At 41.3% G+C, this 10,229-nt stretch overlaps 1 protein-coding gene across 2 annotated transcripts in view; it reads left to right on the top strand.

The window, feature by feature from the left end:
* The first annotated feature begins 4,041 nt into the window (after positions 1–4,041).
* The window catches only part of plxna4 (plexin A4), a 250,952-nt gene continuing 244,764 nt past the window's right edge, over positions 4,042–10,229 (top strand). The window contains exon 1 of one of the 2 annotated variants that reach the window (XM_032505050.1): positions 4,042–4,213. The gene's annotated coding sequence lies outside the window, so the exon portion shown is untranslated. Of the gene's footprint in view, positions 4,214–6,258; positions 6,748–10,229 lie in introns of those variants that run through there. The other variant, XM_032505049.1, reaches the window with a different exon arrangement.

The following is a 10,229-nucleotide window of genomic DNA, read 5'->3' as shown; positions in this document are numbered from 1 at the left end:
GTGTGTGTGTATATGTATGTGTATGTGTGTGTGTGTGTGTGTGTGTGCGTGTGCGTTTGTGTGTGTGGGTGTGTGTGACACTAAAAGAAAGCGGACTAATGAGTGAAATACAAGTCCACTCTCATACTACACAGTCTGGATTGGTCCTTATCAGTCTACCTTGCCTTGTGAAAGAGACGAAGACACTCTTATCATTTTGTTGGCAGCAAAAAGGACTTGGGGCCATGACACACCAAGGGCAACACTGTGGCTGACCATTGCATGTAGTTTTTGCAGTTTGTCTGCTTCCACTGGCTCTAGGCGTGCCCCCATAAGCAGCTGTTTGAACATTTTGATCATCTTGGATATGAAGCGTCTGTAACTACAGAGAAGGAGCTGGCTGATAGTTGTTTGACCTACCATATTAATGATTTCACACGTTTAACACAGGTTCCACTTATTTTTCACCTCTGCCTCTTGTGTTATTTTTTCATGTGCCAAAAATGACCAGTTGGCAATACCCGCACAAAGCAAAGCAGAACAAATGTTCTGATTGTGTATTTTTTACACAATTTGTGTATTGGCACTTGATGTTGGCACTGGATGTAAAGGGATACTGGGCTATAGTAGAGAGGGATGTTTTTGCACTCTTTGAGCTTGATTCCATTTTATCACTTAATTTTTGGTTGCCTAAAGTTTGTTTGTATGCACGATATGTGTCCCCAGTTCCCAACCCTCTGACCATCTGCAGTGCCCATCCCAAGAGTTTAATTCTGAGGGGGCAGAAAGAGGTGGTGGGGGGGGGGGGTGGCTTGGACTGGGTTTCCATGGACATGAGCTTGGATCTCTGGAGAAATGGCTGGCAAAACATTGACTCACCTGGCCCTGAAGTGTGTTGGTACACACACACACACACACACACACACACACACACACACACACACACACACACACACACACACACACACACACACACACACACACACACACACACACACACAGCTATGTGGACCAACAGACAGGCAGCTGCTAGCCTGATGGTGAGGCTGATGGAGATGATACATGGAGGAATAAACATACACCGCATGATGGAAAAAAATCTGAAACACACATTCACACAGAAAATCAATATGCAAACTAACTAATTATATGACTGAGTGACATATTCAATACACCCGTTCATCCACTACCACGCACCCGCCCATTCACATGCACATTCACACACAAGATATGCAAAAATGTCAGCTTCGATATAATTTACTATCCAGTAGCTCACAAAAAAGACAGAAAATTGAAAACATATTTACAATCCAAATCAATGGGATATCAGTGTGTCATTCATTGCGTCCATACAGCACATAAAACTTCATTAGCTCAGCGACATGCTAATAGATTTTGGACGTAAATGAGATATCATGGATGAGGCTGACATATCCAGTGTTTCAGTGTGATTTAAACCAGGAGGAATTACGCCTTTCAGAGAGTGAAGGGAATGGCCATGCACTTTTATGAAGATGGACACACTAAATCTGGCACCACCATTGGCAGCTCATAAATATCATCATCCGTAGGATAGAAATTACTTATAAATTGACCATAAAGCGGATATATACACGCTTTGTATACATGATTTAGCAGCCTTCTGCATTGAGGGATATACAGTGACAGATGTGTGATGAATGTCTATTATGTTGGTGATACAGTGAGTGTGTGTTTTGGGGCTTGCAGCAGGGGAAAGGGGAAGACCCCCGGGAACAGTGAACCCCTGTGGGGTGATCTCTGTATCCCCACAGGCTTAAGCTAAACCATGTACAGCTGCGTTTAAAGGGGTTCACTGAGTTAATTCAAAAGGAAACAGGGACGCAATGCAGGCTTATGTGTAACCACATACATGCACACACATGCATGTGCGCGCGCGCACACAAACACACACATACACACACACACACACTCAGTTTTCGGCAAAATTAGGGGAGCTGCTGAAATATCACTGTGCCAGCTGGCAACAGGATCCAGGATCCGCACAGACACACACATTCACCTCCCTCCAACCCACTTGACTGCATTAGAAAGGAGGCTTCATCAAAGCTATTCATGTTGCATCCATAAGTCATCATCTCATTTGCAAGACAAATGGGGAAGTCAGATTGGTCAGCGCATTTTAATAAAGAGCCAAACACCGAACTAGCATCCTCTTCTACTCCTCTGCCCTTGCAGACACAGGCTTTCACACAAGAGAACCACCTTTACTGAACTCTTATTATCCCAACATTTAAATGTACACTTTACCATCTGTATAAGAAAAACGTGGCAGGCCCGGTTGCCATTTGCCACTATACTTCTAATTCAGTAAAATACAATACAATTTTTCATCAATGTCAGCCACAAACCTGTTGTGGGATTAAACCTATTGGATTAATGTAATAATAATGTACAATTCCACAACTGGGCAAACCTCATCTGCTGAAGAAGATCTTGTGATACTAATGAAAGCTCCAAAACAGCTGCTAATGGATGTTGTGGTCTGATTGTTTGCCAACTGCCGTTTCCAAGATAAAGAATGAACTTTAATCTCAACTACTAAACCAACATAGAATAGAAGTCTTTAAAATTCCCAGAGAAATTGAATTCTACGATAACTGGTCCACTCCATCTGTTGAGGATGACTGAAAACTCCAGAACAGCTACTAATGGACCTTGTGTTTATATTGTTTTGCTGACACTAACAAATAATTATGCTAACACCCCCCCCCCCACACACACACACACACCCAAGTCAACACCCCCATGTGCATGGTATTGATTAACTATAAAGTTAAGGGAACAATGGACATTAAAGTATTTTTCATGAATACCTTGCCTGACATGCATGCACATGTTCTACTATCTGATCAATATGTTTTAACCAAGTATATCAACAATGGATTAAGATGGCTGTTATGGACTTTATACAACAATAGACTAAGATGGCTATTATAGTATAAAGTTAAAAATAAAAAATAAAATATATATACATAGTGGTTTTAAGCGTTCTGGACAAACCTATACCTAGATATAATTTATGCTCATGCAGCACACAGATAGGATGGAACTCCAATGATGAACATAATTATACAACAGACCCAATACCATTTGGTCCAAACATGTTTAATCTACACATGGACCAGTGACCTTAACATTCATTTCAAAAGGTCATGCAATCCTGACCCTTCATGGAATGACTATTGTCACTGTAGATTGCAGCAATATTGATTTACTGTGCTTTGAAAGATATCTGATATTAAGATCCACAGACTGTTGATTTAGCTCTGTGCTTGTGTTAAATAATTAAATGAAGCCAATAGGTTTGTTGATATCAATGCATTTTCATTCTTCAGTTGACTCCACAAGAAACCCTCAGAGTCTGTCAGGAACAAAGTGTAATAAATGAATACAGATCTGACACATAATAAAATCAATGGCCTGTCAGATCGCACATTGTAAACAGCGACCACTCACAAACACACAGCTATTGTTGATTTATTGTGAGACTTGACTGACAACGGGTCAGTCTTTCTCAAGAGGTGACATTGGACTTTATAAACCTTTGTGTTTATTTGTTTACAAATAGCCATCTTAATTCTATTATTTGATCATTTAAAACTCACGAAACATGATAAGTTCTATTACAGGTCCCAACCTTTTCTAAAGATATCAAATAGGCCCAGGCCTATGTTTAATATGAAGGAAAATCTGTATAGAAAGACACACCGGGCTTAAATCTCATTTTATTAACACTGAAGCCAATAATAGCCATTAGGCTACAACTTCAATGAAGCATCCGAACATGCAAATACATAATACAGTGTGGGAAAAAAAGCTTTTTAAAACAGAAACCTCAAGGGAAAGTAATCTTAAGCCTATTTCTTTTTTATATAATAAAAACCGTTTATAAAACTTAAAACTGTCTTCCCTAGCTAAATCATTTGATTTGACTATTTAGCCTATTTTGCAGTAGGCTAGAATTTCCAAAAGTGGGATTTTTGTCACTAAAGCATGAAGAATACACGTGGGCGCGTCGCGTGCCAAGCTGGCGTTAATTAGTGCTGTAACACTACTTCTTTGTCGACAATCATTAAGTTGCGAAAACGTCAATTTTGTTAACTTTATTACCTTACTTTAGTTTAAATTAGTGCTAAAGATGGATTTAAACACCGGAGCTTGGGTTTTGATCAAGTTGTGGAACAAAATCGAGGTAAGTAAGCTTTTTTAAATGTCATTAGTGGTTGTTAGTGGTTGGGTTCTTTCAGTTAGTCCTCTTCAACGCCATTCTTACAATGGAAATGGTCTGTGTTAGTGCCAGTGCTAGCTGTTTTGTTGCTTTTAACGCTGTATAGGCCTACATGTTGGAACTTCCGCTTGTTTTTGTTTAGTTTAATTTGTGAAATAAGGAACTCTACTCCAAATTCTAGTAACCTATGGTAGGCTAATGCCGTAAACAGTTAACGAAATGTGGGTAATGCACCTGAAACAATTAGCTCCACCCGCTATTAAACGAAAACAAGAAAAAGAAACTTCCGCTTTAGCATTTTGGTCCTCCTAGCCCCTCCCAAAAGAAACACCTGACACACCTAGCCTATATAATATTGTAATATTGCTAGACTGCTTACTCTATTTCATTTTAACGGTAGGCCTACTGTAACAGTAGGCTGTGTCTCCATCGTGTTTCTATCCCTTTTCGTACACGCCTAATATTAGCATGAATGAGGAAGAAGCTCATTGTAGCATTTATCTGGCTTGACGTTTAAATGTGATGTTTGTGAAAGGTCTGTATCATATCAGTGTTCCCACGGTTGTACGTTTAAAATATTTAGTTAAAATCCAAGAAAAACCTGTGAAGCACTGCAGGGGCAGTGAAGCACTTTTGTCTCGGTTTGTAGCCAGTGGCTGAACAGTTTCTTCAGCCTGTAGGTGGGGCTCTGACGCAGTGTTTTAAAGCGAGGAACCTCTCTGGAAGGAAGATCAGGGAGGGAGGGAGGGAGAGAAGGAGGGAAAGGGAAAGGGGACGGGATAGAGGGATGGAGATGATGCTGCAGCGGGCACGCCCCCCCCCCCTCACAAAAGACCTCTCTGAGCGCACACTTCTCTCTGAGGGATATGCATAAACCCTCTTTTTTCTCTCCAGTCAGTTGTTTATTTTATTGAGCCCATTGCCAGATTCCCAAACCCTCCATCCTGCCATTGACTGTTTTGAAATACTTATATTACATGTCAGCAGGGCTTAATTTGAAAGTTATCTCATAAAATGAAAATAAAAGAAACCTCAACATTGACTCACTATTTAGTCGATCTTGATGGATTACGTTGCATGTCAATTTTTTTTTTTTAATTGTTGTGTTCATATGAAGATAAGGCCTAGGCTTAATAGCCTATTTTATGAAAAATGTATTATTCCTGTACCGTCACACCGCTTATTTTGTTAAAGACATGATTACATAATTAGTCCTTTAGAATATTAATTGTTTCAAAAGTGTGTGTGGGGGGGGAGGGAGGGGGGATACACTCCTGAAGCATGTTAAAAGATCATCAAAGAACAAAAATGCAGATTCTAATCCCCTACAACTATGCAAGTGTCGTAATTATGTTGCTGTGTTGCCTAATCTCCATTTTTAGATGATCCTGCGATTAGATATTTAAATCCGATGATCTGATCATTTCACCCTGGTATTGTAGCGTATTTGTGTAAATTCCCCTTTGGCATTGCCAAATCCCATTCTCAACGGAATGAATGCATTACATAAAGCTCTATTTTAACAAACCATGAGCTTGATTTAAGATCATAGGCTATTCTTGTTTTCTGTAGAGAAAAAATATCCATCAAAGGGCGGCGCTGTTAAACTTGTAATTCAACTTCTTAAAAGTGTTCGTGATGTTTAGAGAGGCTGCCAACCTACATTGGTCTCATTTCAGCAGGCACTTTTGTCTTTAAACGAAATTTGACCATAAACGTGGTAATAAATGGATTGTTGTTGCTCAGACTAAGCCTCTTTAGGGTAGGTGCCAGGGACAAGTGTAGCCTAAAAGCAGCCCCGTCCGGACCAGAAATGTTACTGCGGGCGAGGTAAAATCCTTAAAACAGTCGCCTTTTGCAACGGACGAAGCGCCATCTCGTACTCAGTCAGTCCCTCCAGATCCGCTGCGAAGCTTCAAACTCCGAGGCAGCTCACCTCTCTCTCTCTCTCTCTCTCTCTCTCTCTCTCTCTCTCTCTCTCTCTCTATCTCTCTCTCTTTCGCGCGCACTCCCTCTCTCACATTCGCACTCTGCTGCAGCACCCTCAGCACCTCAGTTTTGCAGGAGCACCGCACCGAGTCACAGATCTATACACACGCTCTCTACACGCACACACACATACACGCTCACACACGCACGCATACATGCACAGGCTCCTGCGGTAGCCCATACGGCTCAGCGGCTTTTCCAACGGCATGCAAAGTGCGTCCTCGCCGGGGAATGGGAGGTGCAGCTCCCGGGTCTCATAGCGCTCAGAGCGGCGTAATAAGGTCCTGCTGATCGGGGATGCTGCTATTTTTCCAGTGCAGGAATTGTCTTCTTACGACACATCTACCGGGATTTAAAGTGGACAAGCCGTTTAATCAGGATATAACGTTATTCTAAGCATTTCTCATTTTTGGGGGGAGTAAGAGGAGTTGGAAATTGCTCTGGACGTGCCTCTTATCCGCAGTGTCGATGCGTCTGCGGCTGTGAAGTGATATCTGCATAGATTACAGGTAAGAGGCTTGACACAGCTATAGTTTCCACAGCCAGGACTGTTTGGAGGATGCTTTGGTGCCATTATAGTAGTGTTTTAGGTGTAATGTTGCCACTGCACCAACCAGGTGACGGGAGGCGTGTTGCACCTGTTCTAGCTGCGCCATGCCCGCTCTGCGCACACCGGCGATCAAGCAGGTTTCATACCGAACTTGTCTATTTAGATGATACAACTAGTCCCGGGAAGGACTGCAGAACATTTTAACGACGTGCAATTTCTCTCAACTTGGGACAATTTATTGACTGGATTCCCTCCGTTTAACGCTTCATATCATACATGCCCTTCATCCACTGTTAGCCAGAGAGACCTGCTTTCCAAATTGTGCTTGTTCCTCTTGCCACGTTAACTCTGAAGGTTAAAACTGATATTTTTGTCGGGGATTCCGCGTCGGATTTACGCAGTGCCTTCGGGGATAAACCCAGTGCTTAAAGGACTATAGCATTTAGTGGCGTGTAGACATGGATTGCAATTGTGATCGGCTCTAAATAATGGAAACGGACAAAATTTAAAAGGTTGATGTGACACATTGTGATTTAGAATGATCAACACCGCGTGGTTCTTTTAGAAAAGTTCTTTAATCTGTGCTGTTTTGGAGCATGTCATTTTTAGGGATGCACGTTGGGATGGTTTTTCGTAGCCATAAACTATTCAAGCATGGTCTACTATGAAGAGTCTTTTTAAACGGGTTCTTTATAGTAGGCTACCATCCCAATTGGACAATCCATACGTCTCCTCGTAGGCTATTCAGTGTATGGCTCTTATTTTTCAGAACTTACAATGTAGCCGCACATTTATAATTTTAGAGTAGCTTTGTCGACTGTAGCCTACTTTGTAATTTGTGAAAAAAACGCACGTTGTGATACCCTAACAGGTTCAGGATCACTAGGATACGCTGGTCTCCTCTCAAAGCTTTTGAACTTGACGATGTACCTCAGACAGAGCGCGTCAGGAAGGTCTTGACTTTAGGGACGCTCGAGTCAACAGAAACATTGTACTGTAATATATCTACAGGGACTCTCTGTGCTATGTTGTAATGCTAGCTACATGTGACTTTATCTTAAATCATGGAATTGTATCACCTATAAAGTATCCCCGTGCTGTGTGTAATAAAAGATTAAAGTTTTTTTTAATTCATTTTTTACTAATGAAAAACATCTGTGGGATTTTTGTTTTGATAGGATACAGTAGTAAAGAGGACAAGAGAGCCAAATGTGTGAATTTTATGGTTGCATCTTTCTATTTTACTATTTTCATTATTATGGCATGAAAGTTTAAGCCAAATTCCAGTTAAACAAACTTGGTGACTTAGACATTAGACATTCACAAATCACCTTTCTCTTGTTTTCTCCGCACTTTTACCCATGTTGGAGTTGTGCCACACAGAGAGTGAGGATGAACAATGATGAGTCTGTTTTTATCTAAATTTCAGTCTTGGTCATAAGGTTGATCATCCCCTTTGCAGCGTATGTGTCTCATTCTTGGAATCAGTGCCATACTTGAATGGGAAGGTGTGTTGGTGCTTGAGCTGATTAAGACATTTAAGCAAGGGAAGTAACAGTGCAGACTCATCAGCACATGTAGTCTCAAAAGTGTGATGCAGGTCCCTGAATCAAAATGCCGCTTTTGAAGTCATGGACGTGCTTTGTTTCTTTTTTGCTCCATCGCTACCCCCATTCCTTACTGCCCTTCCTCCCACCCTCTCTCTTACACCTCATGCACAGAAAACAGCTGCTCCAGCCTATGCAAAATGCGGATCACTAGTACAGCAGTTGCACTGAGTAGTTTGAGCCCCTCTGCCGGTTTCTTCCTCCGTCTATCCACCTGCACTTCAGACTCAATGCATCAATTCAGTGTTGCCCCTCCAAATGCCTTTTAATTTAACTTTATACTTAATGTACACAATTGTGTTAGTGCTGTTGCACAGATGTCTTGCAAGCACAGTGATGATAGGTTTAGAGTTGTGTGGGTTATTTTAGTTTTCTAACGATCCCCTTGTGTTTAGTGGACAATCATCAGTGTGGCTAAAGGGACGAGGCTATATCCTGCAAAAACCATAAGGGGCAGTGTGGCTTCACAGGTTGGTACACTGGATAGATGATGATTGATCCCATATACTAGGTGTTTATTAACATCAATTTATATGTAGTTTCAACTGCACAGTAACATAATGTGTGATTTGTTTATTGGCAGTTAATCAAAATATGCATATGTTTATTCATTCATTACATTTTACTTAGGAGATGGTATCATATTTTTTCCGTAGATGATGTTTTGTATCATTTACACATGTTTAGATGTGCTTTGGGGTGGTGGTGAAAAACACTTGGATATTATTGGATTTCATGTTTTTTTTCATGAAGAGAATCTACTTTGTCCCCCATGTCACTCTGAAGGTTTTTTGACAGACAGCTGGAAAACAAACTTGACAAACAAAGATTAGACACCGCTGGGTGATGTGTGTTTAATTAGTTGCAGTTTTACTGTGTGCAGCTTGCAATTGGGAGCTAACAGAGAGTAGGTCACTCACAAAATGTTCTCTCTCTTTCCAATAGTAATGTGCATCGCAACACATTTTTTAATGTTCCTATGTGTGTGATTGTGTGTTTGTGTATGTGTGTGCATGCACTGTTGCTGTCAAGGTCTCAAGGGAAAGACATTTAGTTCCTGAGCAGTTTGATAATCCTATCTCATATACAGTATGTCTTGCATCCCTGTCCTTTCACAAAACTCCAGCTCAGTTCTAAACTCTTAGAGGCTGTAAGAACACTTGGCACTATTCAGTCTTCCTTCCCCACTTAGATTCTCTCTCTCTCTCTCTCTCTCTCTCTCTCTCTCTCTCTCTCTCTCTCTCTCTCTCTCTCTCTCTCTCTCTCCTTGTGTGCTGTCCATCAAGGCCTGCCTATAGAAATTGGAACAGCAGCCTTTATCGGCCTGTAAGCACCTCACATTGACATACTACCCCTGTCTGTTGGCCAATGTTACGGCTACAAGTCTGGAGTTTGGACCTGGAGAGCACGGCCCCGTCAATATTATGGCTTGCTAATAGATAAACTCTCACTTCAGCCTTGGCCGTAAAGACATTCATTACATTTTGGGGCCGGTGCACTTACAAGAATAAGCTCTATAGAAACCTTTGTATTGTGTTCATGTCAAGAGGGGCAATTGTGATTGAATATGAATTGGGAATCTTAGAAAGATTATTCGTAGTGATATAAATGTCTGGTAGCATTGTGGGCAAGACTCAGCAGAAGTGTGTTTTCTGTGTGTGTGGGTGTGAATGATACATCTGTGACTGGCCTGGTGAGGGCCTATATGAATACTCTAGTCACAGAGATGTATCGTCATGTCAGACTGAATGATGTGTCTGTGGACTGGACCTGAATGGAGCTCTCTGTTTGTTCTCGTTCTCTTTTTGTCTCTCTCTCTCTCTCTCTCTCTCTC

Source organism: Etheostoma spectabile, chromosome 23 (genome assembly GCF_008692095.1).
Source record: "Etheostoma spectabile isolate EspeVRDwgs_2016 chromosome 23, UIUC_Espe_1.0, whole genome shotgun sequence".
In the NCBI taxonomy this organism is placed as follows: Eukaryota; Metazoa; Chordata; class Actinopteri; order Perciformes; family Percidae; genus Etheostoma; species Etheostoma spectabile.
Note: the sequence above shows the minus strand (reverse complement) of the source record. Positions and strands in the feature narration are given on the sequence as shown.